Raw genomic sequence first — 14,165 nt, forward strand, 5'->3', positions numbered from 1 at the left:
TTCGCGCTGAAAAGGGGCTTGTCCAGGGGAAGGTAAACAGGCTCTGATCGAGAGTGTTCCTTTGTCTTGACAAGTCCCGGCCGGAGAATCTTCAATAAAGGTCCTTTACAGAAAAGGCAAGGTGTTCGTCTGTCAGTGTATTCGCTGAAACAGATTGAGGGAAAAAGAATCCGTATCAACAGCAGGAAGCAAAGAGTAGGAATAAACGAGTCCTTTTCAGAAAGGCAGGCAGTGATTAGTGGGGTACCACAGGGCTTAGTGCTGGGACCCCAGCTATTTACAATATACACTAATAATTTAAAAGGAGGAATGGAATGTAATATCTCCAAGTCTGCAGATGACACTAAGCTGGGTGGCGGTGTGAGCTGTGAGGAGGACACTAAGAGGTTGCAGGGTGATTTGGACAGGCTAGGTGAGTGGGCAAATGCATGGCAGATGCAGTATAATGTGGATAAATGTGAGGTTATCCACTTTGGGTGCAAAAACACAAAGGCAGAATATGAGCTGAATGGCGGCAGATTAGGAAAAGGGGAAAAAGCAACAAGACCTGGGTATCATAGCACATCAGTCATTGAAATTTGGCATGCAGTTACAGCAGGCAGTGAAGGCGGCAAATGGTATGTTGGCCTTAATAGCTGGGGGATTTGAGTATAGGAGCAGGGAGGTCTTACTGCAGTTGTACAGATTCTTGGTGAGGCCTCACCTGGAAGATTGTGTTTAGTTTGGTCTCCTAATCTGAGGAAGGACGTTCTTGCTATTAAGGGAGTACAGCGAAGGTTTGCCAGACTGGTTCCCGGGATGGCAGGACTGACATAAGGAGACACTAGATCGACTGGGCCTTTATTCACTGGAGTTTAGAAGGATGAGCGGGGATCTCATAGAAACATATAAAATTCTGACGGGACTGGATAGGTTAGATCCAGGAAGAATGTTCCCGATGTTGGGGAAGTTCAGAACCAGGGGACACAGTCTAAGGATAAGGGGTAAGCCATTTAGGACTGAGATGAGGAGAAACTTTTTCACTCAGAGAGTTGTTAACCTGAGGAATTCCCTACTGCAGAGAGTTGTTGATGCCAGTTCATTGGATATATTCAAGGGGTGAGTTAGATATGGCACTTCTGGCTAAAGGAATCAAGGGGTATGGAGAGAAAGCAGGAAAGAGGTACTGAGGTGAATGATCAGCCATGATCTTATTCCATGATGGTGCAGGCTCGAAGGGCCGAATTGCCTCCTCCTGCACCTATTTTCTATGTTTCTATGTTTCGATGAACCAACTTTTTCTGAGTGGCGGGGGTGGAGGCTATTTATATAAGTATAGCAAAGCCTCTGGACATAATCTTTCATTCTTCCTTGGATATGGGAGTGATACCAGAGTACTGGCGCATTGCATGTGTTAAGCTCCGTTCAAAAAAAGCAGAGGGGGATAAACTATTGGCAAGTAAGTCTAAAGTCAGCGGGGAAACTTCTAGAGACTCTAATCTTGGACAAAATAATCACTTGGAAGAACATGGATTAATAAATGACAATTAGATTGAGTATTGTGATGAATAACGGAGAGGATTCATGATGGTAGTATACCAAATTTTGTGTATATGGACTCTCAAAAGGCGTTTGATGAAGTGTCACGTAACAGACCCGTTAGCAAAATTGATACCCATTGGATTAATGGGACAGTGGCAACTTGGTGATAAAATAGGCCAAGAAACAGAAAGCAAAACTGTAGTGGTGAAAGATCGTTTTCAGACTGAAGGGAAGTATACAGTGGTGTCCCCCAGGTGCCAGTATTGGGACCACTGCTCTTTTTGTTATATATTAATGACCTGGACAGGAGGCATAATTAAACAAACAGTTTGCAGATGGCACAAAACTTGGAAATGTAGGGCTCAAATTTGTCCCTCCGGTTTTTTCGGCACACTTACCCGAGGTGCGCCGACTTTCTGCTCCCAAAACGGCGCTGAAAATATAGCTCCGTATTCTCCCCGCTCCGTGGAACGTCCTAGGCCTTGACATGGCGTGGCAAGCACAGTGGGGGGGCGGAGCTAGGACCGTGCTGCTGAAACAGAGCCGGCAGGGGGGTGGGGCTCGGGCCCAGCGTCTGTAACAGTGCCGGCAGCGTTGCGCATGCACGTTGGGAGCGTTCGCGCATGCGCAATGGGGGATTAACATTGGCAATTAGCCATTTTTAAAGGGAAAGCCTTCTAGAAACATAGAAACATAGAAAATAGGTGCAGGAGTAGGCCATTCGGCCCTTCTAGCCTGCACCACCATTCAATGAGTTCATGGCTGAACATGCTTGATTGATTTTTGGTGCCTGAAGGAGTGCTGTGAGGAGTACTGTGGAAGAAATCAGCTGTTGGAATCAGTGAGTGCTCGGTGTTGCTGCTAAACTTGCAGAAGGAGTGCTGCATTGGTGAAAATCATTGCTGCATGCAAAATAAGGACTGTGCGTTTTGAAAAATCACTGAGTGTCAATTCAATACAGAATGCAACAACGTGAACCAAGAACGAAGAATTTCTTACATGACAAGGTGGAGATACTAGTTAATGTCATTGAGAACAGATGGCAGGAGCTGGATACCAGCAACAGAGATCGCACAAAAGTGACACCCAAAGAAATGAAGAAACGCTGGAACCAAGTTACAGAAGATAACTATGCAGTGGTGAATACCACGAGATCTGGAAGCCAGTGTAAAAAGAAATGGCATGACCTTGGTCAAGTAGTTAGTGTAAGTAATATTTACATTTTTCAATGGAATTGCAATTGTAAAGGTAACCATCTGTATATGTCCCACCCAGCAGAAAAAGTTGTTTTTTCATCTTTGCAGAAGAAATTGGCCCACAACAAAAGGGAAAGTACTCGAACAGGAGGAGGCCCACCAAATCTGCACCAACTGATACCCTTGGAAGAGAAGGTCACTGCTTTGATGGGTCCTGCCTGGAGAAAAGCAATCAGTACTGCACAAGCTGGGCCCCCACACGAGGGAGAGGGCAAATCCTGAAAATTCATCGTGGCCCTTCAAATCAATCTGCCGCCTGGCCTGCTACGTGTGAGCCTACTCATGCCACCCATTCTGCCCCTTCCTCTGCTGCTAACCATTTCACTGCTCTGTTATATTTAGCAAAACCTGATGCCAATCCTGAAGATCCAGAAGAAGATTCAGACGCGTACGAACCAGATCAACTTTGGCAGGGGTGGTGGGCATGGAGATGTATGAAGATCAGAATGTTGAACTTAATATGGTTGAGGCCACGGTACAGGACTTTGCGTTGCCAAACACTTCCATGAGTTCCGGTGCGACATTCTATGGTTTCACCTCGTCCCCTTTTGGCTGTTGCTCAAACATGTCAGATATAACGCTGTTGCTTAGGATGAACGCATCATGGGTGCTGCCAGGGTATCTTGCATCGACTGACATGATGCGATGTATGTCGTCACACACAAGCTACACATTAATGGCGTGGAAGCCTTTTCTATTCCTGAACTGCTCGACATCCTCCACAAGTACTCGCAAGGCGATGTGGGTACAACCAATTCAGCCCTGTACCTTTGGGAAGCCAGCAATCCTCGAGAACCCCACAGCCCTGTCATGGATTGCTTGGGCGGTCATTGGGAACTTGATGAAGTCATTCCTCCATGCATACAGTGCAGCTGTGACCTGGTGAATGGAGACATGTATTGCACGTTGAGAGATGGTGCACACATCTCCAGTTGTAGCTTGAAATGATCCCGAGCCATAGAAGGAAAGTGCAGCGTAACCTTCACTTCAACAGTCAAGGCAGTCCACCTGCTGCTTCTCTGCTGTAAATCTAGTCTCAGCAACTCACAGATCTCACGGACAACTTCTTTGCCGAAACGTAGCTTTCTGACACAATCTGCCTCACTCAGGTCCAGGTACAAACACCCGACTCGAAATTGCCGAGGAGGGGAAGGCCTCCTGTCCAGCAGCCTACGGGCTCTGATGTTCCTGATGAGATGAGCTCTAATCAATTCTCTCCTATGTAGCACAATGATGCCGAACCATTGCAAAATCCGTGGCATTGATATTGCTGCATCCATACTTAAAGTAAAAGTTAAACTTTCAAAGGTCAAAGGTGGTGAAAAATGGCAGCACAGCACTTCTCCCTCTCCACCCAAGGTATGTATATGGACCACACCCAAAAGGTCTTTTGCTCTCTCACCCCCTCCAGTCACGAGTTCTCTCTCCCTCCTCGTCACCCGCCCCACCCCGCCAGCCTGTTGCAGCCTGGTTCATTCCTGCAGCCTGTGTGTTCTGCCGAGCACAGCCCCCCCTTTAAGTTCCCTCCTACAGCCTCCTTCTGCGAGCCCAGCATGCTGCTTCTTGCTTGTGGTCAGTTCACTGCTCTCCCGCTCGGGCTTCCCACCCACCTAGCCCTGGCCGAAGAGCTTGCCGGTGCGTGCTGCAGTCGGTGAGTTCTCCCGCTGACTTCCCGGACCGAGGTAGGACTTAAGTTTTATTTTTAAAAATTTATTATTGATCGTTTTTATGCTTCTCGAATGTTGTTGTGAAGGTGTTTAGTGCTTTGCAAGTTCCTCCGTGCTTCCCCCCCTCCCCCCCCATTTCTGGCTGCCTACGCTGATTTAACTCTCGGCAAGGGTTTTCTGTGCGGCCACAAGTGGCCACATACGCTGGCCTAAGTTAGTTTGGAGCAACTATTAGCTGTCCAAACTGTCTTAAATGGTCAAAACAGGCGTAGATGGCTGGTAACGCCCCTTTTTGAAAAAAAAAACTAAACTAAAAAAAATCCTAACTAACTCACTTACACTGGCACAAATTAAATGTGCAGAATGGGGATTTTTAAGATACTCCAGAAAAATCAAGTTGCTCCAAAAAACAAAACAGAGCAACTCCTGGGCAAATTTGGGCCTGTAATGAGCAGGATGGCAGCAAACAGATGGCAGATGAAACTTAATGCAGAGAAGTGTGAAATGGCACATTCTGGAAGAAAAAATGAAGACAGGCAATACAAATGAAATAGTACAATTTTAAAGAGGGTGCAGGACACACACGACACCTGGGAGTTCACATGTACAAATCTTTGAAAGTGGAGGATGTCGATGAGGCTGTTAAAAAAGCACACAGAATCCATGCCTTTATAAATAGTGGCATGAGTACAAAAAGGAAGTTATGCTAAAACTTTAGAAATCACTGGTTATCCTCTGCTACAGCATTGTATCCAAGTCTGGGCACCTTACTTTAGGCCGAATGTCAAGGCCTTGAAGAGTGTAAAGATTTACTAGAATGGTACCAGCAATGAGGGACTTCAGTCATGTGGAGGGACGAGAGAAGTTCGGGTTGTTCTCCTTCGAGCAAAGACGGTTCAGGGGAGATTTAATAAAAGTGTTGAATAGACAGGAAGAAACTATTTCCACTGGCAGGGAGAGTAGATAACCAGCGGAAACAGATTTAAGATAATTGGGGAAAAAAACTCGGGGAGAGATGAGGAGAATTAATTTTTTTTTAAACTCAGTGAGTTGTTACGGTCTGGGAAGCAGAACCAGAAAGGATGGTGGAAGCAGATTCAATAGTATCTTTCAAAAGAGAATTGGATGCATACTGGAAAAGGAAAAGATGACAAGGCCACAGGGAAAGTGCAGGAAAGTGAGACTAATTAGATAACTCCTTCAAAAGAGACAGCATATGCACAATTGGCCAATCACCAGCCAGCACCACAGACCCAGCAGAGGTGATGGCACAATGGTATACAGTCAGGTGGGAGTGGTCCTGGAAGTCCTCAACATGGGGTATTGGACCAATATTCCCCGTAAGCTGCGCTTTAATTTGCACAGCCTAATTCTTTTAATGCACTGTCTCTTTAAATTTCTGCGGATACAATGTGAAAACTGGTCAGCGGCCTGCGCGACTCCTTCCAGATTGCTCCGTCGCCACACGCGCACCATAGCGCAAACATGGGCAAGGAGACCTCCCGGCTGCCACCTACTGCCCTCCCTCGGAAGATGAATCAGTACTCCTCCATGTTGCACACCACTTGACATATTAATAACAACAGGACCCGATAATATCCCGGCTGTCGTGCTGAAGACTTGTGCTCTCAGAACTAGCTGTGACTCTAGCAAGCTGTTCCAGTACAGCTACTACACTGGCATCTATCCAACTATGTTGAAAAATGCCCAGGTACATCCTGTCCCCAAAAGCAGGACAAATTCCAACCTGGCTAATTACTGTCCCATCAGCCTACTCTCAAACATGAACAGACAACGAGTCATCAATAGTGATATCAATCGGCACTTAATCATGAATTAATGCTCAGGTTGGGTTCCATCAGGGCTGCTCGACACCCAACCTCATTACAGCCTTGATGCATAACATGAACAAAAGAGCTGAATTCCACAAATGGGGGGGGGCGGGAAAAGAGTGACTGTCCTTGACAACAAGGCAGCATTTGCTGGAGCGTGGCGCCAAGGAACCTTTGTAAAATTGAAGTCAGTGAGATCAGGGGAAAAACTCTCCACTGGCTGGAGTCATGCCTAGCACAAAGAAGAATGGTAGTGGTTGATAGGAGACCAATCATCGCAGCTCCAAGATATTGCTGCAAGAGATCCTCAGCGCAGCATCCTCGGCCCAACCATCTTCAGCTGCTTCATCAATGACCTTCCCTCCATCATAAAGCCAGAAATGGGGTTGTTCGCTGGTGATTACTCAGTGTTCAGTCCCATTCGCAATTACTCAGATAATAAAGCATTCTTGTTACGCATGCAGCAAGATCTGAACAACATCCAGGCTTAAACTGATAAATTACATAACATTTACACTACAACGTGACAGGCAATGACCATCTCCAACAAGAGTGAGTCTGACCACCCCCCCTTTGACAATCAATGGCATTACCATCGCCAAATTCACCGCCATCATCAGTTTGGGGTCACCCATTGACCAGAAACTTAACTGGACCAGCCACATAAATGTCCTGGCAATTAGAGCAAGTTAGAGACTGGGTATTCTGCAGCAAGTGGCTCACCTCCCAACTCCCTAAAGCCTCTCCACGATATACAAGAGCCTGGTGAAACACTCTCCACTCGCCTGGATGGGTGCAATTGCAACAGTCAAGAAGCTCGACACCATCTAGGACAAAGCAATCTGCCTAATTGGATTAGATAGGATATGCAACACAGAAACAGGACATTCGGCCCAACCAGTCTATGTAGGTGTTTATGCTCCACCTGAGCCCCCTCCCGTCTTTCCTCATCTAACCCTATCAGCATAATCCTCTATTCCCTTCTCCTTCATATGCTGATCTAACTGCCCCTTAAATGCATCTATACTATTCGCTTCAACTACTCCCTGTGGTAGCCAATTCCACATTCTCACCACTCTCTGGGTAAAAATTCCTTATTTGATTTTTTGGTGACTATCTTATATTTATGGCCTCTAGCTTTGCTCTTTCCCACAAGTGGAAACACGCTCTCTATATCTACTCTATCAAAACCTTCATGATTTAAAAAACCTCATTGGGTCACCCCTCAGCCTTCTCTTTTCAAGAGAAGAGACCCAGCCTGTTCATGATAGGTGTACCCTCACATTTCTGGTATCATCCTTGTAAATCTTCTCTGCACCCTCTCCAGTGCCTCGATATCCTTGTAATAATGTGGCAACCAGACTTGCACACAGTACTCCAAGTGTGGTCTAATCAAGGTTCTATACAAGTTTAGCATATCTTCACTACTTTTCAATTCTATCCCTCTAGAAATAAACCCTAGTGCTTGGTTTGCTATCGATACTTTCCGTGATTTTATATTTGTACTCCTAGATCCCTTTGCTCCTCTACCTCATTTACGTTCTTATTTTCCTGGTAATATGTGACCTCCCTATTTTTCTTACCAAACTGTAATACCTCATCCACCACCTTAAACACACATTCCCTTCACCACCTGTCTGCTGTGTGCATTATTTACAGGGTGCACTGCAGCAACCTACCAAGGCTTTTTTGACAACTCCCAAACCCACGACATCTACCACCTAGAAGGAAAAGGGCAACAGGCGCATGGTAATACCATCACCTCAGAGTTCCCTTTAAGTCAAATAACATCCTGAATTGGGCACATAGCGGCTTTCCCTCATCACCACTGGGTCAAATTCCTGGAACTCCCTACTTAACAGCAATTTGGGTGTACATTCATCACACAGACTGCAGCGGTTCAAGAGAGCGGCTCACCGCCACTTTCTCATGGATAATTACGGATGGGTACTAAATTCTGGCATTGCTAGAGATCCTAACATCCCAGAATGAATAACTATATATTTTTTTTACATGGCCTCATTCTGTAAGATTCTATGATTTGAGAATAGTGTCAATTGTAATATCAGCATACACTTCCATTAAAAAAAATGACTTTCACAAAAATGGATTCATATGCGAATATCGCACAGCAATTTCATCACATAAATAGAGAAAGCTTTAAGAAGGTCAACCAGCAGCTTTTCAGGACAGTTAGAGATGAACAATAAACGTGACTTTGCCATTGTTGTTTTTGAAAAGTGCACTTTTTCTAAGTCCTCGTACATAGGAACACAAGACTTGCAAGATGAAAATAGACCGTGTCGCCCTCTACCATTCTGGTAGTTGCACAGTACAATAATGGAGTAATTTACTATTCATGACAATCAATCTCCATAATTTAGTCTACAACAGACCTAAATATGAGGTGAGGAAATGCCAGTGGGCACAAGGCAAGGTATCTTTTGGAAACAATAAATGGAAAAATCCCTGGCAGCTTCGCATTGCTACTGTCTCAAATGTTCAGTACCATTAGTGATAACTGTAATCATAAATTGAAGCAAAGTAAATGAAGAAACATTGTCAAATTAAATTTTCAAGTATCTGTGTACTGTTCATACAGTAAGTCAGCAGTTGTTAACATCCTGAAATGAATCGTAAACACAGAATGCTCAATATTTTTCCATCTGGTCAGTGCATGATCAAGAATGAGCAAGTCTTGTCATTCCCCACCCTCTCGGTTTACTACAATGGATTTTGCTCACAAGATTTATCTGCCAAATATAGAATTAAAAGAACATGGCTTTCCTTTGCATCAATCAAACAAAAAAGACCACATTTTATAATCTTTTGTTTCCTTGCAAGAAATTGAAATATCAAGAGCCACATAATCTTTTTCTCATCTTCTGACAGAAGCCCACCAACGAACAGCTGGCATGAACTGTTAAACTATACTTAGAAGCATGCTGCCTCGAGTACATTCATCCTCCTGGCAGAACTCAGTTACAGCCCCAGGGTTTCTGGAGACCTGAATAATTCTCAAGGTTACACAAGAGCAAAGTACTTTGCATGTGTTACACAACAGGCGAACAATCAGAAACATTTAAAATTGGTGTAATTATATATTACACAGTTTAAGCAGCTAGCTCAGAATTTCTCCAAGTTAAAAAAAAATCAGACGTATGGATTTCAACAATTTAGTTTATAAATCTGAACTTCAATCAGATAGACAGATTTTACACACCAACTGTCAGATTAAGCACATGGAAATATATCCTTTTTTTTTTAAATTAATGGAACAAATGGAACAAATAACCTTCATTACATGCCTCTACCATCAGCCCTTAAATTTTCTCACAGGTACAATTTTATGTATCCATGTTCTGTACAATTCCAAACCAACCTGCAGGTTTAATCCAGAGCTATTACATCGCATAGTACCATACTGCAACAAGACTGTATAATACATACCCTTTAACAATACAGTCATCACATCATTTAAAACATAAGAACATAAGAGTACAAGAGCATAAGAATTAGGAACAGGAGTAGGCCATTCAGCCGTTCAAGCCTGCTCCGCCATTCAATGAGATCATGGCTGATCGTCTACCTCAACTCCACTTTCCTGCAAAAGCAAAATACTGCGGATGCTGGAATCTGGAATAAAAAGAGAAAATGCTGGAAATCTCAGGTCAGGCAGCATCTGTGGAGAGGAAGCAGTTAACGTTTTGGGTCGATGACCCTTCGTCAGAACTGGAGAGTGTCCACTTTTCTGCACTGTCCCCATGTCCCTGATTCCCTTAATCCACAAAAATCTATCGATCTCAATCTTGAAAAGACTGAGCCTCCACAGCCCTCTGGCGTAGAGAATTCCAAAGATTCACCACCGAGTGAAGAAGTTTCTCCTTACCTCAGTCCTAAATGGCCGAACCCTTATTCTGAGACTGTAAACCCCCCCCTGGTTCTAGACTTCTCAAGCCAGAGGAAACATCCTCCCTGCATCTACCCTATCAAGCCCTGCAAGAATTTTGTTTCAATGAGATCACCTCTCATTCTTTTAAACTTGTGGTGCATATAGTTACCAACGAAATAGGTAAAAAAAACAGGATGAGGTCCTACAAGACGAATTTAGGGAGCTAGGAGCTAAATAAAAAAGTAGGACCTCAAAAGTAGTAATCTCAGGATTGCTACCAGTGCCACATATGCTAGTCAGAGTAGGAATCGCAGGATAGCTCAGATGAATACATGGCTTGCGGAGTGGTGCAGAAGAGAGGGATTCAAATTCCTGGGACATTGGAACCGGTTCTGGGGGAGGTGGGACCAGTACAAACCGGACGGTCTGCACCTGGGTAGGACCAGAACCAATGTCCTAGGGCGAGTGTTTGCTCGTGCTAGTGGGGAGGGGTTAAACTAATATGGCAGGGGGATGGGAACCTATGCAGGGAGACAGAGGGAAGTAAAATGGGGGCAGAAGCAAAAGATAGAAAGAAGAAAAGTAAAAGTGGAGGGCAGAGAAACCCAAGGCAAAAAGCAAAAAGGGCCACATTACAGCAAAATTCTAAAGGGGCAAAGTGTGTTAAAACGACAAGCCAGAAGACTCTGTGCCTCAATGAGAGGAGTATTCGGAATGAGGTGGACGAATTAACTGCGCAGATAACAGATATGTTGTAATTGGCATCACGGAGACTTGGCTCCAGGGTGACCAAGGTTAGGAACTCAACACCCAGGGGTATTCAACATTTAGGAAGGATAGACAGAAAGGAAAAGAAGGTGGGGTGGCGTTGCTGGTTAAAGAGGAAATTAATGCAATAGTAAGGAAGGACATTAGCTTAGATAATGTCGAATCGGTATGGGTGGAGCTACGGAATACCAAAGGGCAGAAAAACGCTAGTGGGAGTTGTGTACAGACCACCAAATAGTAGTAGTGAGGTTGGGGACAGCATCAAACAAGAAATTATGGGTGCATGCAATAAAGATACAGCAGTTATCATGGGCAACTTTAATCTACATATTGATTGGGCTAACCAAACTGGTAGCAATGCAATGGAGGAGAATTTCCTGGAGTGTATTAGGGATGGTTTTCTAGATCAATATGTCGAGGACCCAACTAGAGGGCTGGCCATCCTAGCCTGGGTGATGTGTAATGAGAAAGGACTAATTAGCAATCTTGTTGTGCGAGGCCCCTTAGGGAAGAGTGACCATAATATGGTAGAATTCTTTATTAAGATGGAGAATGACACAGTTAATTCAGAGATTAGGGTCCTGAACTTAAGGAAAGGTAACTTTGATGGTATGAGACGTGAATTGGCTAGAATAGACTGGCGAGTGATACTTAAAAGGGTTGACGGTGATAGGCAATGGCAAACATTTAAAAATCACATGGATGAACTTCAACAATTGTACATCCCTATCAGGAGTAAAAATAATGGGGAAGGTGGCTCAATCGTGGCTTACAAGGGAAATTAAGGATAGTGTTAAATCCAAGGAAGAGGCATATAAATTGGCCAGAAAAAGCAGCAAACCTGAGGACTGGGAGAATTTTGCAATAAAGCAGAGGAGGACAAAGAGTTAAATTGGGAGGGGGAAAATAGAGCATAAGAGGAAGCTTGCTGGGAACATAAAAACTGACTGCAAAAGCTTCTATCGATATGTAAAAAGAGAAAAAGATTAGTGAAGACAAACGTAGGTCCCTTGCAGTCAGATTCAGGTGAATTTATGATGGGGAACAAAGAAATGGCAGACCAGTTGAACAAATACTTTCGTTCGGTCTTCAAGAAGGAAGACACAAATAACCTTCCGGAAATACTAGGGGACCGAGGGTCTAGTGAGAAGGAGGAACTGAAGGAAATACTTATTGGAAGGGAAATTGTGTTAGGGAAATTGATGTGATTGAAGGCCGATAAATCCCCGGGGCCTGATAGTCTGCATGTCAGAGTACTTAAGGAAGTGGCCCTAGAAATAATGCATGCATTGGTGATCATTTTCCAACAGTCTATCGACTCTGGGTCGGTTCCTATGGACTGGAGGGTAGCTAATGTAACACCACTTTTTAAGAAAGGAGGGAGATAGAAAACGGGTAATTATAGACCGGTTAAGCCTGACATCAGTAGTGGGAAAATGTTGGAATCAACTATTAAAGATGAAATAGCAGCACATTTGGAAAGCAGTGATGGGATCGGTCCAAGTCAGCATGGATTTATGAAAGGGAAATCCTGCTTGACAAATCTTCTGGAATTTTTTGAGGATGTAACTAGTAGAGTGGACAAGGGAGAACCAGTGGATGTGGTGTATTTGGACTTTCAAAAGTCTTTTGACAAGGTCCCACACAAGAGATTGGTGTGCAAAATTAAAGCACATGGTATTGGGGGTAATGTACTGACGTGGATAGAGAACTGGTTGGCAGACAGGAAGCAGAGAGTCGGGATAAATGGGTCCTTTTCAGAATGGCAGGCAGTGACTAGTGGGGTGCCTCGGGGTTCAGTGCTGGGACCCCAGCTCTTTACAATATACATTAATGATTTGAATGAGGGAATTGAGTGTAATATCTCCAAGTTTGCAGATGACACCAAGCTGGGTGGCGGTGTGAGCTGTGAGGAGGACGCTGAGAGGCTGCAGGGTGACTTGGACAGGTTAGGTGAATAGGCAAATGCATGGCAGATGCAGTATAATGTGGATAAATGTGAGGTTATCCACTTTGGTGGCAAAAACACGAAGGCAGAATATTATCTGAATGGCGGCAGATTAGGAAAAGGGGAGGTGCAGCGAGACCTGGGTGGAATGGTTCAACAGTCACTGAAAACCTGTCCTTCCGAACTGTCAAATACCCTGAATATTTTGTTCCCGTTTCAAGTCACCTTGCAATCACATCTCTGTAATGGCTATCAGATCATAACTATTTGTATCTATTTGTGCCGTCAACTCATCTACTTTGTTACTAATCCTACGTGCATTCAGATAAAGAGCTTTTAAATTTGTTTTTTTACCATTGTTCCCTGCTTTGACCCCACTTTCTGATTCACCGTTATGTTTATAGATTGTCCCTTCTTGGCACGCTCTGGTTTTCATTCCTTCTACTGCCTTCTCCTTATTCTTTTGACTTTTTTAATTTTAGCTCACCTGAATCCTCCCGCCCACTAATTAGTTTAAAGCTCTCCCTGCAGCCCTAGTTATTTTATTCGCCAGGACCCTAGTCCCAGCACGGACTAAGTTGGGCCTGTCCGAAGAGAACAGATCCCTCTTACCCCAGTAGTGGTGCCAGTGTTCCACAAACCAAAACCCATTTCTCCCACACCAATCTTTGAGCCACGTGTTTAACTCTCTGATCTTATTTACCTTATGCAAATTTGCTCATGGCTCAGGTAGCAATCCAGAGATTATTACCTTTGTGGTTCTGCTTTTTAATTTGGCCCCTAGCTGCTCATACTCCCTCAGCAGAACCTCTTTCTTTGTCCTATCTATGTCGTGGTACCTACAAGGACGACGACAACTGGATCCTCCCCCTCCCATTCCAAGTTTCTCTCCACCCTGAGGAGATGTCCTTAAACCTGGCACCAAGCAGGCAACACAGTCTTCGGGACTCACGCTCTCGGCTGCAGAGAACCGTATCTATCCCTCCACCACTACAACATTTCTTTTCCTCCCCCCACTTGAATGACCCTCTTTACCACGGAGCTGTGGTCAGTTTGCTCATCAACCCTACAGTCCCTGCTCTCGTCCAAACAGGGAGTAAGAGCCTCAAACCTGTTGTACAAGAGCTAGGGCCGAGGCTCCATCACTACCTCCTGAGTCTCCATACCTGCCTCGCTTGTAGTCATTCCCTCCTGTTCCTGACCACGGACCAAATTTGAATTAATTAATCGAAGGGGTGTGACTGCCTCCTTGAACACAACGTCCAGGTAACTCTCCCTCTC

At 44.5% G+C, this 14,165-nt stretch overlaps 1 protein-coding gene across 3 annotated transcripts in view; it reads right to left on the bottom strand.

Annotated features, from left to right (window-relative positions):
* Nucleotides 1-14,165, bottom strand: part of naf1 (nuclear assembly factor 1 homolog (S. cerevisiae)) — a 348,207-nt gene that overhangs the window by 291,598 nt on the left and 42,444 nt on the right. The gene's annotated exons all lie outside the window — the stretch shown is intronic.

This window comes from Pristiophorus japonicus, chromosome 2 (assembly GCF_044704955.1).
Source record: "Pristiophorus japonicus isolate sPriJap1 chromosome 2, sPriJap1.hap1, whole genome shotgun sequence".
NCBI lineage: Eukaryota > Metazoa > Chordata > Chondrichthyes > Pristiophoridae > Pristiophorus > Pristiophorus japonicus.